Source organism: Leopardus geoffroyi, chromosome B1 (assembly GCF_018350155.1).
Source record: "Leopardus geoffroyi isolate Oge1 chromosome B1, O.geoffroyi_Oge1_pat1.0, whole genome shotgun sequence".
NCBI lineage: Eukaryota > Metazoa > Chordata > Mammalia > Carnivora > Felidae > Leopardus > Leopardus geoffroyi.
The window spans coordinates 67,065,712-67,086,223 of NC_059327.1; positions in this window are offsets into that span (position 1 = coordinate 67,065,712).

Below are 20,512 nucleotides of genomic sequence, written 5' to 3' on the forward strand. Positions count from 1 at the left end.
GATCATGACCTGAGCTGAAGTCAGACGCTTAACTGACTGAGCCACCCAGGCGCCCCTTTATTTTTTTATTTTATTTTTTTCCATTATTTCTAACAGGGAAATTCACTTTGGTATACAAGTGCTTTGGATTACAAACATATTTCCAGAACAAATTATGCTCGCAAACCAAGATTTTACTGTACTTTCAGCATTAAGAAACGATTGCAAAGTGATGTGTGTGTGTGTGTGGGGGGGGGGGGTATTATTATTATTATTTTTTTTTTTTGTCGTGTTAAGCATCTGTCCATCATCTTCTTTCAGGAGAATGGCAAATGATCAAATTTAAGTTCTGTGGGGTTTTAAATTATTTTAAAAAAATTTAAAACTCAGACAAATAATCAGCTAAGATGACAATGTTCATTATAGTGAAAATTCTTTAATGACTGATTCCTTTCTTATTAAAACATTTGTAGAGATTATATTATCAGGTTTAATGCTAGCTATAAGTGATTTAAAAATGTTATTTTAAATGCTGTCATCAAGATCCTCTTGAGGAATGAAGTTACTGTGTTGGGGATATGACTTGACAAGCTCATCTTGGAGTTGAAAATTTCCCTAGGCATAACGTTCAGCAGCTTCTAGATATCTGAGGGAGAAAAAGAGCTACTACAGAGGCAAGTCCCTTCCCTCTACCATGGTGAAATGATAACAAGAGTCAAATCTACTTTTTAATTTTTGTTAATGTTTATTTATTTTTGAGAGACAGAGAGCACTAGCAGGGGAGGAGCAGAGAGAGAGGGAGACACAGAATCCAAACCAGGCTCCAGCCTCTGAGCTGTCATCACAGAGCCTGATGCGAGGCTCGAACCCACAAACCATGAGATCATGACCTGAGCCAAAGTCAGATGGACAACAGAGTGAGCCACCCAGGCACCCCTAGCATCTAACCTATTTTTTTTTTTTTTATTTCCAGTTGTGTGTTGGTCTAGATCCTGTGAAGCAGATACCCTGTGAGTTTAGATCCTCTCAGAAGAGATGAGTCATGCGGTAATTTTAACAAGGGAAGTTTAATATAAAGAATGTTTAACTATTACAGAGAAAGATTGTCTAGTAAGTAGTATAGAGAAATTTAAAGAATGTAAAAATAGTAGTAAATATAAAAAACAGCCACTAACCCAGGGATGAGATAAGGAATCCAAGAAAGACAATCCCCTTTTCCTAGGCCTCAGATATTGACCTTATTGGAGAAACCAAGGTTATGGTTTTCTCAGTAACAGAGGAATTGCTGGAATGTTGTTCTAGAAAGTGTGCTATAAATCTGCCTTCTGGAGTTTGCTAGAAATTCCTCCTCTAGAGTACTAGGGAAAGATGTTTATGAGAAGAGAAGATGGCTCACTACTGGCATTCTGCTTTTAAAACTGCCCAAGGGGGAGATGCTAGGGATACTTGGGTGCTTGGTGCTTCTGGCCGCTGTGCACGTCAGCAGCCAGGACTCTGAGAAGCTGTGAGTGCTGCAGGAAACTGATCCTGGAGGAAGTTGAACAGAGAATCCTGTCAAGTGAGCACATGGGGATCTTGAAGTAAACATCCATTTTTTCTGCAATGGTGTGTGTGTGTGTGTGTGCGCGCACGAGCTCAATTGCAAAGCTTAACATTATGCCAGTTTTCAGAGTAAAGTTATCTCAAGGACCCAGATCCATTTTCACAGATGAAGAGATTAAGGATGATTAAGCAGATAAGACATTAAGCTGGTAAGAAATAAATTGATAATTTCCAAGATGGGATTAAACAGCAAGGATTTTATTAGTGGAAAATGCTATGTGATAGACCATAGGGAGGGAGGCAAGTGAATCTGGGAGAGCTACCTGATCAAAATATAAGACTAAACCTGCATGAAGGAGAGAAAGAGAGAAAATTTGGTAAAGGCATGCTAGAATGTCATATGAGAAAATTCAGCAAAGCCTTTAAGGTGCCCTCTAGCCAAAATTGGCTATTAGAAGAGTCCCATATCTGCCAAAAATGGACCTGATTTAGTAAGCTTGCCTAACCCTACAATGCTCAGATAGGTAATGGGAACATTCACTGGAAATATGGGAGCAAATATGACAACGGAGGTTGGAATGCAATAGTTTGAAACTTTAGTCAATTACATTTTCTAAATTGTGAGAGTTGCAAGGTATATTCTCATAGATAATGCAAGTCAGAATATAAATATAATCTCCTGAACAAATATTGGTAAAAATCCACTGTACTCATGAATATTGTTTGAGACAGAATGGTAGCAGTAGGGTTATAAGTAGAAATAGAAGAAGAAAGATGAAGATTAGATATAGAATAGAAATAGAGGTAGAACTAGAAAAAGAGTATGGGAAAGGGAAACAGAGACAGAGACTGAGACAGAAAGAGAGGAAGGGACAGAGAAAGAGAAGAGAGAGAAAAGAAAGAGAAAGAGAGAGTTGTTGAAATCCATATCTGGAATCATGTGAAGCATGGAGATGTGATTTATTAAAAGAATCCAAGAGATAAAGGAATCTTTAAAAATATTTGCAGAGTCATGCCCCAACTTGGGAAATATGAGGAAATCTTTGGGAGTGTACTGGGCTTCCATTCGCAGAATCAGGAGGGTATAATCAGACTATGTGGAGACATTCTCAATAAAAATAAATATTCTTTGAATTCCTATAGTCTTGTTTTGTAAAGAAGAATTTTAGTCTCTCAATCATTTAAACTTTTTTCAACACTATGATATCTTTGCCACAATATACTCACTACTACCAGCGAAGAGATATTTCTACTGCAGACTATATCTACTCATGTGTCTTGGATGAAGTTGGTTGTTTCCTGCTGATATTTTGTGAATATAAAAACTATTGGCATCTGGAAATGCAACATAATTCCTAGCAATCTTAATATAATAAAGATGTTTAGACACTTAAATAGAATAAAGAAACATGATTATATTTAAATAAGAATGAATACAATAAATGCATTTATTTCTGTGATCCTTACTACGCACCACCATCAAGTGTTACTGTAAACTTATATTCCTTGACCATAGTGTTTACAGGTGAAGAAAAAATATATAAATAATGACATTAATAACATCTCTCTTTCAACTCCTGAATATTGCTTCATCTGTTTCCTCTTCTGAAATTTCTTTGAAATGTGTGACTTTATCTTTTAGCTAGTTGTATAATATCATACTGCATGTAAGTGAAATTCAAAATAAGATTGCCTCAAGGAACACTTGCATTTCCTTTGACTGTGTAACCTAATGACTTTGTTTTTGTTTTTTGTTTTTTTGCTAAGACATTCTTTCCAAATGACAAGTGACTGTAAAAGTAATGGGTAACAGGAAAATAAGTAACATTTGAGGACATAACTGAATATTGGAAAATGAAGAAATAAATATATAACTGTTCAAAAATTCCAACCAGGTAAAGGCAAGGTAGGTCCCAAGTGAAACATACTTGAATGCTGTCAGAAACTTTGACCTAAACCTGATTTGCCAAATGAATTTTTAATATCTTAGTGCTCTATTTCCTATGTCATCTTTACCATTCATTATTTTAAGAAGTGTACGCATGTGATCTAACATCCCAAACTGTGATAAGGTATTAAGACAGATGGTGTTTTTATATTTTTATAGTTTTTTATTTTGTGTCATGACCATGGGATACCATTGGAAAATTACGATTCTCTCCCAGATGAAATAGAAACTTACAGCTACATTTTTATTTAACCTCTCTTTCTAGAAAAAAAAAAAATAAGAGTAAAAGAGACAAGGTGACACTATTTCTTTATCAGTTCTTCAATAGATGTCCTTTGTAAAAGAAATTACATTTCTGGCTAACGTCGCCCCAAGTCTGATTAGATGTAAAGCAGATTCACAGAAACATTATCAGGATTTAAAATATGCCAAAAAACACCTATAGTAAAATACTATGACCTCTACCTGTTACCTTGTAAACTTTCCAATTACATGGGCATATTCATTTATCTCTTCTACACACTTCAGGGGGTTTACAAATAAAAATCAAATGTGTTCCCAGCTGTGCACCCCTCTGAGTCAATTGGATATGCACATTTATTAAGTTATTTTTGGTATATACTGGTAACCACCCTTCTGAGTCAAATTTTGCCATGCTTAGAGACATTTATTAACAAACAGGGTATTAAGTAATCACACATTCTAGCTTTGTACATTTCAGTGCTCTAAAAAATTCTATGTGAAAGGTTCATCTTGGGAAAATATGATGAAATTTCAGAGGCAGGTTTAGGCAAACCTCATTTAAATCCAGCCCAAAAAGAATCTTTTGAAGCATCAGTGGGAATATAAAAGAATCAAGAGCACCATTCTGAAGGATTCAAGTTACAAAAGTTTCTAGGTTCTTACAACTTATTTCTTAAGGGGTAACAAATTATTTTAAAATAGTTGAGCCAATTCACATATTTTGATTTATTCCATCAATAAAAGCTATTGTCCAACAGCTGAATTGCTAATTAACAAGCTGCTAACTTTAACAATAAAAAGCAATTTCTTACTCTGCTTAAAATAGCAGATATAAATAAATAAATACATACATAAATAAATACATAAATAAATAAATGAACAAACAAATTCATAGCAGAAAAATGACAGGTAGATTTAGGCCAACAAAATCAATTTTTCATTGACCAAAAGTGTAGACACCTCATTACTTTTTATAAAGTGAACACAATCTTTTGTGAAGGTATGGATATGGATATACTCATATATTTGCTCATCGTAATACACTATCAAATTTAAGCTAATCACACCCTTATAAATAGCGTTACAGTATTTTAAATAAGATTTTGTTAAAATCATAAAGATTAAAGTTTATTTCGTGACAAATCATTTAGGTGAAAATCTGGTGACTTGGATAATAAACTTTCTGGGGGTGTCTGGGTGGCTCAGTCAGTTAGGTGTCTGACTTTGGCCCGGGTCATGATCTTCTGGTTGGTGGATTCAAGCCCCACGTCAGGCTCTGTGCTAACAGCTCAGAGCCTGGAGCCTGCTTCGGATTCTGTGTCTGCCTCTTTCTCTGCTCCTCCCCTGCTCTCTGACTCTCTGTCTCTGTGTCTGTCACGCATGAAAATAAATAAACATTAAAAAGAAAACTTTCTAGATAATGTGTATGGACAAAAATCAAAAAGTAAAATCCTCTTGGTTTTATGAAGTATATTCACCACAGTGAATATCATGAATGTCCTAAATATGGTCTTTAAGGAAGGTTCACATTGCCTCCTCTCTCTCTCAAGCTGCATCTAAGGCCTCATGGAGGATTCCCAGTGACCAGCTAAATGAGGAAAAACAAATGGAACTAGTTTACAGTATGCTGCCACAACCTGAAAGTTGTTAGTTCAGTGCTATTGCCATAATTAGGGATGGCCATAAGAAATAGTGTTGAAAAGAAATATTGCCAATCAGCAGAACTTCAAACATTATACATCTGTTGTTATTGTTGTTATTTGATTTTTGCTTTTGTTTTTTTCTTGCGGAGAAGATAGTCAAAGGTACAAATCTAAAGTGATTCATGGACACTGAATCCATGACTAATTCCAGGGCTGTATGGTTAGGGACTTAAAATATATACACACCAGTGGAAGTCTGTAGATAAGGATATCTGTAAAAGAAGCGTATAGGTAAGATCATCAATGAGCGCTAAGTATGAAGATCTGTGACGCACATGGATATCTACTAAACAGCAACTTCAGCAGGGAAAGATCTTAATAAAAGGTAATAAGATATGACACCCCAAAATATGCGGCTGTAGTATCTTGATTATTTTGAACTGCAGACACAAAAAATAGCAAATGCAGTGAGAGGCTTTATCTGAACTCTCCTTAGCTCCCTAAAGACAGATCCTCTAAAAGGAACTCATTTGCCACAAATCCCTTCCCCTGAAAGGGTTATCAAGCAGAGAAGATTGACTCTTACCACAGGAGAGGTGACTAGAAGTCCATATCACAACCAAACTTTGTTGCAAACTGTCATATCTTCCAGCTATTCTAGGGGTCCATTCATTTTTCCTAAAAATCATTTGCTCTCCCCTAAAAGGCCTACATCCATCCTCCTTTTCCCCTATCAAGATGGTATTTTATCCTGAATTCTAAAGCTACCTTTTTGAGTTACTCATTTTTGATTAAATATCTCCTGGAAATCAATGAGATACACATATTAAACTTCTGTTTGCTTTTCTCTTTTTAATGTTGTTTATTACAAAGGTTTCAGCAAATAACTCAGAAGGCTATATAGAAAATTATTTCTCCTCCCCTATATTAATAATCAGGTGAACAAAATTAACTCTTCTTGAGATATCAGCCACCCTGCCCTTCCTTGTGAACAAAGTGGCCATGATAACAGGAATGGATTTTAAGCCTGAGTTTAGCAACATATATACTTTACTCATCAAGGCAATCTGGCTATGCCAACTGCTGAATGGCAAACCTATCAGCAGCAGATAGCAATGCTGAACATGTGTTTTACCACCTTTCACCTAAGGGAAACAGCCATTCAGCCATTATGGAAGGGGCAACAACTTGTTAGCACTAGAATAAACCATGAGGGTATTAATTGTCTTCCTAGCCCATAACCACCATAAGTGGACCTAACAGAATATCTAATTCACTCTGTGTTTCCACACAGAAGTCTTCTGACAAGGGATTGACTTAATTGAATTCACTCATGCTACAGTACCTGGCCTGATCTTGTAATTGTTTTATTTGCAAGTTAAATGTGATTAAAACAGTTATGAAAGGAAACCAAGTTGACAAGGAGTAGGCTGTGGTGATTTAGATTCTCAGGTTTTGGTTAAGCTGGAACTCAAAGTACCCAAAGGCTCCTTCCTTGTATTTTGCCACATTAGGCTTGACCAAATATAAATACTTAAGATATTTGAAAGGCAGAAGTAAAGCAGAAATTATTACTTCCCAAAAGTTGTCATGGTTAGAAATGAAAGACAGTTGCAACAATGGTATTGAGTAACAGCTTGTTTTCATTCTCTTCCATCTTATTTTTAACTCTTCTTTCTTCTGAATGAAGCCCTCTGAGTGACAGATCTCAGGGCCCATCATTATGATTTAGACTACAGCTCCCGATAAATGTCACCAACTCACTCTTGCTTGTCCTACTTTGGCAGTTGACTATCCTTGGGTTTTCAGATTCATTAGTTGGGTGACTCCTCTGTTCTTACAGTCTCTCTTTCTGATCTTTACTCCACCAGATGTACCTCATTCCATAACTCACAGGGGTTCTGCCATTGAACACTGATTAGAACAAAGCTCCATTGTCATGAATGGTTTGGGCAAGAATTATAAATGGATGCTAAACTATCTGTGATGGGATATTTCCTCCCCCTCTTGTCCCAGTGGTCTCTAACTGTCAAATCACAGATCTTTCTGGCCATTACCAGCCATCAGGGGAATATCTGTTTTACCTTGTGGAATTAATCCAACTTGGTATCATTAGTATTAGAAAACAAACGCTATGCCATGAGCTATGATTTTATACATATATAAATCACACGTTAGAAGGACAATAAATATATTTTGAAGAAAAAAAAATTGTCAAATCTATGCTTACTTCTACTTGAGAATCCAAGCACCTCTATAAATTAGTGTGTTTGTCTGTTACATGTATATGTCCTGATGAGTGTACTTTTTGTTTCTTTGTTTTCACTCTGGAAGTGTTGCTCCCAGCAAAGTTCCTTGTACTCTGGTGAGCTTCTTAAGGACAGATGGAGCACAAGGCCTCCAGGAAGGAGCTGACTCTGCTGACTTTTCCATGGGACTCTTCCCAGTTGGTCCCTGGTGGCCTCTGCTCAAGTCTTTCATTTGTAACCTTTTCTGAAATTTCATAGTCTAGAAATTTAGAGACAGAAAGTCCACGTTTATGTGTGAAGAAAATAACTGGAATGTCAGGACAATGTCTTTTGAGAAAGAAAATATTCTGATTATATCAGACAAATTTAGAAGTTGCTTTTAAGTAGAACAGAAAATAGCAGAAGAATATTTGCACAAGAGGAGCAGTTCTTCACTAACAATCAGGCATTTATTAAAAAGATGATCCCAGGGGCACCTGGGTGGCTCAGTTGGTTAAGCCTCCAACTTCGGCTCAGGTCATGATTTCACGGTTCATGAGTTTGAGGCTGTGTCCGGCTCTGTGCCAACGGCACAGAGTCTGGAGCCTGCTTCGGACTCTTTATCTCGCTCTCCCTCTGTCCCTCCTCTGCCCACATCCTGTCTCTCTCTCTCTCTCTCTCTCAAAAATAAATAAACATTAAAAAAAAGATCCTAGTCACCTTATAAACATACATGGGGAGTGGTAATGAGATAAAATGTTGTTTTAATGAAGTCAAAATCATCGAAATCTGTATTGTCAAATTACAAAGAACCCATAAATTACACATATAGTGTCTCACCATTTTGTGTACCATTATCTCACACAAAACTGAGTTGTAGGTGGTGGTTTTCTTTCCCCATGAGGAAGATACTTGTAGAAACATAGTGAAATGTCTCTTTTTCACTATTTTGTCTATTTTTATACATGGGGCTTATGGTAGATCCCAGAAATGTGTTAAGGCTTTGAAAATAGGTTGTTTGATTCATAGGTAAATCATTAATGAGAGAAACAGTCTTGTTAAGGTTTTACCAAAAGTAATGCTTCATATGCTCTAACAATACATGTCCTTAACAGGATAATGCTGCTATAGAGAAACAAATGTGAATGTCAAAGCATGTGTTTTTACCATAAAAAAAAACCCAAAAACATATAATTAAATCCTCGATGGTCTATACAATGTTATTGTGTATGGATTTTTGTTTTGTCTCTATTTTAGTGTAGGAGTGTCTTTTAAAGGATGGTAGCTGAAGGTAAATATATTTTTTTCTTCAATGTTTCTTTGTTTTATTTCCCATTTTTTCCAGCTAGCTAGCTGAATGAACTGGTTGCCAAAATTTGAATTTTTGTGATGATGAATTAAAGGGATGTGAAAAGTGGTGTTATAAAGAAGCAAAAGAGTAACTTCTAAAGAAAATATGAGTTGGCCAACACAGTGTAGTTCTGAAAGAGAGAGATAATAAATAGAGAAGGAGAGGAAAAAGCAACAATAACAATAAAGCCTAAAGTCAGAACTGATGAGAAAGTTTAGTTACTTAGAGAGGGAGAAATTCAGAAGCAGCAGTAAGGCACAAGAGGACTATGACTATTGAGACTGAAAAGTATTACTAAATATTAAAAATCAGATTTCTCTGAGTACTCATAAGAAAAGCAGTAAAGTTTTGAAATAATTTATAATTATTATTTTTACATTTTGTTATTAGACTTTGTTTCATTATGTGCAAATTTACACAGAGACTGAGCCATGGGAATCTCCATACTTTATTAGAAATACATGAGCCAAAAACTTAATAAGAGTAAAACCTGCAATTTACAGAGTTTATACAATTGGACTTTAATTTTGAAACTAGGGAATATTAAAAGCAATATAATTGACACAATCACTTCTTTTCTATTTAACCATAAATAAGAAGCAGGCTATTGATAAAAATCTTTTTCTTGCTTACTTTCATATGTTTGTGAAGTTATCATTAAAAAGTGCTGCCATTTTGATATGGGAAATGACGGTGACATATTCATGTATTGAATATTACGATGACCTTTGAAAGAGTATGCTCCTAGGTGTTCATGCACATCTGTTTTCTCCTTTGAGAAGTCCACATCTACTTATGGCAGGCCTTTAAGATGTTTCTTTAAGTACCGCCTAGAAATCAGAATTTCCTGCAAGCAAAAACCAGAAGGTATTAACTATCTTTTTATATAATTTCTCTTTAGTAATTTTTAACATATTTGGACAGTTTTAGGCCTAGTAATATTTTTTCCTGTAAATGCTTGCCAAAAAAAGTATTAACTATTTTTATTGAACTGTAGCAGTAAACTATTTGACAGAAATTATATTAACTAAAATATATATTTACCAAAAGATTTTGAGATGGAATTGTTAATGGAATTTTTCTCATCTCAGAAACATTGTAAGATATTCATTTTCTAGTCAAGTTACATATTTGGTATATAAATATGTTTGCCTCATTTTGTTTTTATTTGTTGATAATAAAACACACTTATTGGGGTGCCTGGGTGGCTTAGTCGGTTACGCATCCAACTTCGGTTCAGGTCATGCTCTCGCCATTCATGGTTCAAGCCCCACGTCGTGCTCTGAGCTGTCAGCTCAGGAGCCTGCTTCTGATTCTGTGTCTCCCTCTCTTTCTGTCCCTCCCCCATTTGTGCTCTGAGTCTCTCTGTCTCTCAAAAATAAGTAAACATTAAAAAAAATAAAAAAATAAAGTACACTTATTGATGTAGTAGCATGATATTTGAAGCTATGGGATGATGAGACATTCGCTTGTGTAAATTCTGTCCCTTGGCGATGAACATAGCTCATTTTTCATTTTCTTCAGACATACGATTCCAAAGTCATCTTACAGATTTCCTCCCAACTACTCATGTGAGATAACACTCACACTCTCTTTTACTGCACTCTTTATTCTCTGTGGTTTTATCACTAACACATTTATGTTTATATTTTTTGAATAACCTCAGGTTATCAATTCCATGAGATCAAAGATTTTTCCTGTTTTGCTCATTCATTTATCACTAGAACCTAGAAAAATGTCTTAAGCTCTCTGAATAGCTTTTGAGTAAACAAATGAGTTTGTTTCTAGCTTAAAACCACCAGAGAAATTGGATTTATACTTGAAACCATAATGTGAGAAAACTGGACCAGAAAAACAGATGGGTATGAAAAGATGATACTCTGACAATTTAACTAAGCAAACCAAAGCACACTCTGTCATTTTCTGTCTGTCTCTCGCTATAACAAAATATATAAATACAAATAAATAAACTTCTTAATTTTTATGTAGTAAATTCATTTTAAAAAATAAATTATAACTTCATAATAAATAATCTGTTAAATATATAAAATACAAAATTTTATATAACAGATATAATATTTCCTATAATCCTAATTTATGTAGTTAGATATATATTATTCTCTACAGGATTCATTAAATAATTTATTGAAATGTTTACTACTTTTATAAGATGTATTTGATAGGTCTGTGATATGGGTTGAGAAATATATAAACTAACACTTTGAACTGAAGAGAATGGAGTTAACCAATAACCTTGTGCTTTTCATTTGGAGGCAAACAGAGCATAAAAGTACACAGAAAGCCTACCATGGCTGCGACTATAGAAATTTTTTAGTGAAATGCATTTTTAAATGTGGTGACAAAACTAGTATGACTATGGCCATCTATCCAGTAAGATTAATGTGTTTCTTCCATAGAAATAAGATTTATATGTGATTGTTTTTGACCTTAAAAAAAAAAAAAAGCATAGTCAGGAAGTTAAATGCCCTATATAAATTGAAATAAAACAAATGAGCAAACAAACAAAACAAAGAGCAGTATAACTAGTTCTATGTAAAACCTTTGGAATAAAAAGTGATATGTGATTGTAGTAGAAAAATTTAAAAAACAAAGAAGTCATATAACCTGGTTAAAGAGAGACAAGAAATGTAATGAGAAAGTAACAAAGAAGGCATAGCAAGTAATTCAACAGAGACCACTGTGACTAGAAAAAACATAGAAGAAAGAGGGGGAAGTAACATTTCTAAAGAAATCTATCAGATTTCTTTAGAATAAAAGAAAAAAATAACTACTAGTGAAATGTAAGTCCCAATAAGAATAGTGATATGGTTTGGAGGAGCATAGAAACACAAACAAAATGAGAAGAGACAGGGCAATAGCAATCAAAAAGAGAAAGGTGGAAATTAAAAGAAATTGTTGGAATCCTCAATCAACCCTCAGTATAGACATAGATTAAAAAAATACTAATAGTGGGGCGCCTGGGTGGCGCAGTCGGTTAAGCGTCCGACTTCAGCCAGGTCACGATCTCGCGGTCAGTGAGTTCGAGCCCCGCGTCAGGCTCTGGGCTGATGGCTCAGAGCCTGGAGCCTGTTTCTGATTCTGTGTCTCCCTCTCTCTCTGCCCTTCCCCCGTTCATGCTCTGTCTCTCTCTGTCCCAAAATAAATAAATAAACGTTGAAAAAAAATTAAAAAAAAAAAAAATACTAATAGCAAGAAGTTATAATATAAATACTATGTAAAACACATGTAATTATACATACATACATATATATATATATATATATATAGCAATGTTAAATATTCCTTTTAAAAAAGATTTTAATCATCTCAGAAAAAAGGAATATTTATGTGCAAAATAATACCTAGAAACAATAAATAAAAAGGAATAGAGATGGAAATTTTCTACATGAATAGAACAGTATTAAAAAGTCAAAGAAAAAAACAATAAAATTAGAAAAAAATAGTTTATACGAGCGAAAATCTAATTTACCCTTATAAATAAGAAATATGTAAAAGATCTTACCCATACATAAGACATAGGGTAAGGACTTTAAAAATTATTCACAGAACAGCACATACCTATGAAAAATCTGCTACAATGATAATTATAGAAATGAAATTAATGCTATTTTCAATAGCATTGTGGTAACAATCATAAACATGTATAGCCTATGCGTGGTTGCAAGGTTAGAGACAGAAGTCCAGCTATGTGTTATTGGAGTGTAAATTCATAAAAAATCTCAATGGAAATTAATTGTAATAGCTATCAAAATTATATGTTACTTTATTTTTATATATTTGCAAAATTATGTATGTAAAATTTAATTAATTGTGTTTGTCATAGCAAAATATTTGAAGAAACCTTGTTGCCAATTAAAGGGCCTATTTAGGCAAGTGTGACAAAGTTTGCAATTCTATGAAGTCATTTAAAAGTTTGGAGTAACTCTTCAGGAACAGTTTATTTAGATATATCATGGTGCCAGAAAAGGAGAACTATATTTGTTCTCTATTGTTACCATACCAAATTACCACAAACTTAATGGCTTATAACAACACACATTGATTATATCAGTTTCTTTAGATCAAGGTCTGGCAGCTTGACTGGGCCTTTACTTAGAGTCTTACAAGACCAAAATCAAGGAGTTACAGATCTGTGTTTATGGAGACTCTAGAGGAGGATACATTTTCCTGTTCAGTCAGGTTGTTGGCAGAATTTAAGTTGTTTGTTGCAGCTGTAGGACTGAGGTCCCTCTCTTGCTGTCTGTTAGCTGAGAGTTCTTCCTAACTTCTAAAGGCCACTGAATTTCTAGGTTCCTGGCTACATTCCTCTATCTTGAAAGCCTCCAAATATGAGTGGAGTCCTCACTTTGCATATCTCAGATCTAATTTTCTGCCTTTCTCTGTTGAATCTCCATGACTCTTCTGCCTTTCACTTTTAAGTGACCATGAGATTGCTTTGATCCCACCTGGGTAATCCAGAACAATATTCCTATTTTAAAGTCTGGAATCTTAATTCCACCTGCTAGTCTTTTTTTGCCTTTTAATAAGACATGCTGAGAGAGTCCAGGGATTAGCATGTGAAAACCAGGGCGATCTTCTTCCTGTCTACTACAATAATCTATTATGTTTCCATTTGTTTTAGAAAACAAAATACTGTGACATATTTGGTTGTATAAAAGAACGCTACTTGAAAACTAAGAAGTTACTTTGAAAACTAGGAAAACTATGAAGAAGAAATGTAGGTTTCTAAGGAAAGTAGATGCATAGATACTTTTCAATATTTGTCCTTTGCATATTTTGAATGTATATGTGTGTATATACATATACATGCACATATTTGAATATATACATACATATTCAAAATATAAACAGAAATACCACAAACAAACAAACATGAAATCACCTATTCAGAAATTACAAAAATGAATAAATAAACAGAATTTTTGCTGTGGTTAAGATTAAACTAATTGCCACATATCTGGAAGTATAAGAGTCGGAAACACCTAGTATGAAAATTTATCCTATGAAGAAAAGCTTTTTAAATCTTTTAGTTATTCAGGTCATGTTAATAATTGCTACCAAACAAGGTTGTTTAGCCAAAGGCTTTACAGAGGAAATAGAACCCCCATTGTGCAGTGTAATACAACAATGAGGATAGACTGAATTAAAAATAGAAACAATTCAAAAGGGAGTTAAAAAGAGAAAAGTTTTAACAGAAGAAAAAAAGGAGGGTGATGTTTTTACAGTAAAGCTTATACCTTTAGATAAAAGGAAAGAGTGTGTACATATATGTTTTCCTCCAGAATATGAGTAAAGATACAAAAGTTACCAAAAAATGGTATTAGAAGAAAACGCATGTAATAGAGGAGCTGCTTTGGGGTGGGACTCTTTGAAGTGGGAGAAAGTTTTCTGTAGGAAACCACACATTATTTAAGGTATCAAAAAACTGTTTTACATCAGTTGAATAACTCAAACGGAAGTGGAATACTTTGTAAATATATGGCTGACACTTGATCCTACTAACTTTTTAGATTTATTTGAATAAAACCTCTGTAAGACCTTTTCTTTTAATTTTTTTCATGTTTATTTATTTTTGGAGACAGAGAGAGTGCAAGCAGTGGAGGGGAAGAGAGAGAAAGAGACACAGAATCTGAAGCAGGCTCCAGACTCTGAGCTGTCAGCACAGATCCCGATGTGGGCCTCCAACCCACAAAACACGGGATCATGACCTGGGCTGTAGTCAGATGCTTAACCGACTGAGCCACCCAGGCACCCCTGTAAGACCTTTTCTTTGTGGGAAGGGTAAAGTGACCAACATGATCAACGAAGAATAGTAATTTTTCTTTCTTTAAAAGGAGAGATGAAGAATATTTGGCTAGAAAGATATTAAGATTATTTAACACTAATGAATAGAAGTTTTTCTTTTCTCAGATTAGAATTTTTTGTCTTCAAATTTGTCTTCCCAGAAGCGCAGGATGAATAAGTGTATGAGAGAAGGTCCACTGGATACCTTAATAATGCGAAGAATAGAAATGAACAACAGAGAAAGCACAGAATATCCCAATATGGCGGAGTGGAAGCTGGAAAGTTTTCTTTTTAATCACGAATATATTTAAATAAGAATAAAATTCTGCTTTAATAGTTTGTAAGGAAATATTATGCCAACATAAACTTCCTGATTCTGTGACAGAGATGATCAATAAATCACTCCTCATTATCCATGAGGAAATACAGAAATCAGCTAAAATTAATAAGAAGATGAAGACTTATTATCCTTTCTATGTACATGCAGTTTGTAAAAACTGTAAAGATAAAACATTTATAAAATTTAAGCTGTGAAAAATAAGGGGTACAAAGTACTGCAAGTCTAAATATTAGGCAGATTAAACAATTCAATTATTGAAAATAATAGAGCTTAGAGAAATATATTTGAATATATTAGAGCAAGACACAACAAATTAGAAAAACAACTGAGATATACAGAGAACTTATGTGTTTTTGAATTAGTATGCATAGCAAAAAAAAAAAAAAGAAGAGATGAAACTGAAAAAAATTGCACACATTTTGAAGGGGATTATCTAGTTCCTTAAAAACAAATATGTAGTTGTCACAGAAGGGTTGGTATGTGATGGACAGAAATGTGTCAAAGTGTATACATAAAGATGATCAATATACATTGGCAAAGCCATGTAATCCCATAACAATGATTACATAAAATAGGAAATAACAGAGTTGGCTTCTAAGTAGAAGTGTGCTCTCCTTTGTCTCAAAAATTGCATATATCATTTAGGAGAGGAAGATTCAACAATTTGACTTTGCTACTTTTGTGAGGGTTTTATGCTCCTGTTCTAGCACTTTTAAAAGCTCTTCTGAGAATTCTATATAGCTAAGACTGCATAGCTTGCTTGCATCTGGGAACAAGGCCATGATATTGTTGAAAGTTTACCGTTATTCAAGCAAAGCCAAGGTCAACTTTCCTGCAATATCCTTCAACCAAAGCTGATTTCAAGCCCTTCTGAAAGACTGATCCCAGGAGTAAAGCAGAGAAGTATGTTGATAATTGGAAAGTTATCATTGGAATACAGGAGTCTAATTAAGCAAGTTCTGAGGTCAATTTTCTATTGTGTTACTTATATGTGACTGTCATTGAAGTATGTAATCTTATCAATGAGACCCTTATTTATGTAAATGGAGGAAATAGTGCTGGAATGAGGAAAGCAGCATTATAGTAACATTTACATGGCCTCATTTCAAAAATCAGAAAATAGAAGAGCTAAGATGGCATAGTAGTAGGAGGACCCTAGGCTTGTCTGGTCCCTTGAACGCAGCTAGATAAACACCAAATCGTTCTGAATACCCAAGATATCGATCTGAGGATTGACAGAACAAACTGCACAACTTGAGAGAGAGAGAAGAGGCCACATGGTTGAAGGTAGGTGGTACAGAGACGTGATTTAAAAGAGAAACAGATCATGGGTGCTGTGGAGTGGAAGGAACTCCTCTCGCTGCATAGAGAAAGGAGCACACAGGGGATTGTACAGGAAAACATTTCCCCAAAGCCATCGACTGGGAAAATGAGAGAGGCTGATTTTCATGAGTTTTTATAACCAATGGGGTTCAAAGACTAGAATTTTAGAGGTCCTCAGTGTGGATGGTGTGAAACCCTGAGAGCACTACAGTGCTCCTGTGTAGAAAGTGGGCAGATAACCCTGGAGGCAGACTGTACAATCTGAAGATCCTCTGGGATGCACTGGGAGAGACAGTTCCCCCATCTTGGAGTACATCTGGAGGAGGTGATATTGCCTTTCTGGGGGAAAAAGAGCCCACAGGCACCATTTCCCTCTCTAATCTCTTACTATAAACTAACTTCAATAAACAGCAAAGCACCAACACTGGCAGCTTAACTGCTTACACCAAGCCCCATCCCCTGTGCTCTGTTGGTGCTGCTTTTCTTGAGCAAGTGTGTCTGAGAACCAGCACAGGAGACCCCTACCCTAGAAGACTGGCAGAAACACTCTACACATACTGCATCTACTGACCAGCCCCTGTACACACTGTATCTACTGACCATAGAGTTCTGCAAAGCTTCACTTGTAGTTGAAATAGTATCAGGTCTCTTTTAACAAGTGGGCAGAAGCAAACCTGGTTAAAACTCATCACACTCTGGCCAATGTCCAAACGTTCCCCACTGCAGGCAAGGAGAAACTCTGCAGAGGACTGATCTGAGGGAAACAGCAGCCAAAACACAGCAGCAGAGTGCACAAACATACACCAGAGACATTTCCTGAAGCACCAGGCCCTGCATAGTATATGACTTCTTCTTCATAAAGCCATTAGTCTCAGGAGCAGAACACATAGCAAGCTTTCCCAACCCAGAGAAGAAGATAGAGACCTAGACAAAATGCCAAAACAGAGGAATTCATCCGGAGAGAAAGAATAAGAAAAGGTTACAGCCAACAATTTAATCGAAATAGATATAAGTAATATGTTTGATCCAGAATTTAAAGCAACAATCATAAGTTACTAGCTGGGCTGGAGAAAAGCATAGAAGACACCAGGGAGTCCATTATCCCAGAGATAAAAGACCTACAACTAGTCAGAGTGAAACTTAAATAAAAAATGCATTAACTTAGATTCAAATTGACTAAATGTAATGACCACAAGTATGGAAGAAGCAGAGGAACAAACAAGTGATATAGAAGATAAAATTACAGAAAATAATGAAGCTGAAAAAAGAGGGAAAGAGAAATATACATCATAATGTTCACTTAGGGAATTCATTGACTCCACAAAGCATAATAACGTTCATATCATAGGGGTTCCAGAAGAAGAAGAGAGAGAAAAGGGGGCAGAAAATTTATTTGAGAAAACTATAGCTGAGAACTTCTCTAATCCGGGAAAGGAAACAGACATCCATATCCAAGAAGCAGAGAGAACTACCATCAAAATCAACAAAAGCAGGCCAACACCAAGACATACCATAGTTAAATTTGCAAAATATAGAGATTAAAAAAAATTCTGAAAGCAGTAAGACAAAAGAAGTCCGTAAATTACAAGGGAAGACAATTGGGGTTAGCAGATTTCTCCACAGAAATTTGGCAGGCCAGAAGGGAGTGGCAGGATATATTCAACGTGCTCAATGGGAAAAAAAACTGAAGGCAAGAATACTCTATCCAGCAAGGCTATCATTCATAATAAAGGGAGAGGGGCACCTGGTGGCTGAATCAGTTAAGTGTACGACTTGTGATTTTGGCTCAGGTCATCATCACAGTTTGTGAGTTTGAGCCCCATGTCAGGTTCTGTGCAGGCAGTCTGGAGTCTGCCTTGGATTCTCTTTTCTCCTATGTCTCCTCTGTTTTTCCTCATTTGCAGGGGCTTTGTCTCTTTCTCTTTCTCTCTCTCTCTCTCTCTCTCTCTCTATCTCTCTCTCCATCTCTCTCTCAAAATAAATAAGTAAACTAAAAAAAAAAGAATAAAAGGAGAGATAAAGAATTTCCCAAACAAAAACTAAAGGAGTACAAGACCAGTAAACCAGTCCTGAAAGAAATATTAAAGGGCACTCCTTGAGTCAGAAAGAAAGACCAAAAGCAATAAAGACTAGAAAGGAACAGAGAAAATATCTAGAAATGATGACAAAACAAATAATAAAATGGCACTAAATTCACATCTATCAATAATAAATCTCAATGCAAATGGACTAAATACTCCCATCAAAAGACTTAGGTGGTCAGAATGGTTAAAAACAGAAGACCCATTTACATGCTGCCTACAAGGATTCATTTTAGACCTAAAGATAGCTGAATAATGAAAGTGAGGGGTCAGGGAAACATTTAGCATGCAAATGGATGTCAAAAGAAAGCCAGAGTAGTAATGCTTATATCAGATAATATAGATTTTAAACCAAAGACTGTAATAACAGATGAAGAAGGGCACTATATCATAATAACAGGGTCTATCCAACAAGAAGATCTAACAATTGTAAATATTTATGCCCCTAACTTGAACACCCGAATATATAAAACAATTAATAACAAACATAAAAGAACTCATTGATAATAATACAATAAGTAGGAGAATTTAATATCCATCTTACATCAATGGACAGATCATTGAAGCAGAAAATCAAAGAGGAAACAATGGGTTGAGTGACACACTGGACCAGATGGACTTAACATATATATTCAGAATACCTCATTCCAAGGCAGCAGAATACACTTTCTTTTCAAGTGTACATGGGGAATTCTCCAGAACAGATTATGTACTGGGTCACAAATCAGTCCTCAACAAGCACAAAAAGATTGAGATCATACCATGTATAGTTTCTGATGACAACCCTATGAAACTTCAGGTCAACCACAAGACGGAATTTGGAAAGACCAAACATACATGCAGGTTAAACAATATGCTAGCAAAGAATGAATGGGTCAAGCAGGAATTCAAAAAGGAAAAAAATACGTGGAAATAAATGAAAATGAAAACTTGACAGCTCAATACTTTTGGAATGTATCAAAATGGCCATAAGAGGGAAGTATATAGCAATACAGGCCAACCCCCAGAAGAAAGAAAAGTCTCAAATACACAACCTAACCTTACACCAAAGGGAGCTAGAAAAAGAACAACAAATGAAGCCTAAAGCCAGTAGAAGAAAGGAAATAATAAATATTAGAGAATAAATGATAAAGAAATAAACAAAAACCACAGCACAACAAATCAATGAAGCCATGAGCTGAGTCATTGATGAAAATAATAAAATTGATAATTCTCTAGCTAGACTTACCAAAAAGAAAAGAGAAAGGGCCCAGGTAAATACAACCACACAGGAAACAACAGATGTTAAGGATGCAGAGAAAAGGGACCTCTCTTACACTGTTGGTCAAAGTGCAAACTGGTGCATCCACTCTGGAAAACAGTATGGAGGCCCTTCAAAAGGTTAAAAATAGAACTACCCTATGATACAGTAATTGCACTACTAGGTATTTACCCAAAGGATACAAAAATATGATTCAAAGGGATACATGCAGTGTGATGCTCACACCAGCATTATCAACAATACCGAAATTATGGAAAGAGCCCAATTGACTGATGAATAAATAAAGAAGAGGATATATGTATGTGTATATATATATATATATATATATATATACTTACCCATCAAAGAGAATTAAATGTCACCATTTACAACAATGTGGATGGAGCTAGAGTACTATACTAAGTAAAATAAGCCAATCAGAGAAAGACAAATACTATATGATTTCGCTCATAGGTAGGATTTAAGGGAAAAAAATGAACATGGGAAAAAACGAGGAAGGCAAACCATATACATTCACTTAGCTATAGAGAACAAATTGAGAGTTACTCAAGGAGAGGTGGAAAGGAATGGGCTAAATGGGTGATGGGTATTAAGGAGAGCACTTGTTATGATGAGCACTGGATGTTGTATGTAAGTGATGAACCACTAAATTATACACGTGAAACTAATATTAGTACACTATATGTTAATTGGAATTTAAGTAAAAACTTGAAACTACAAAAAAAAGAAACTTAAAAATAAATAAATATTTAAAAATAAATAAATAAA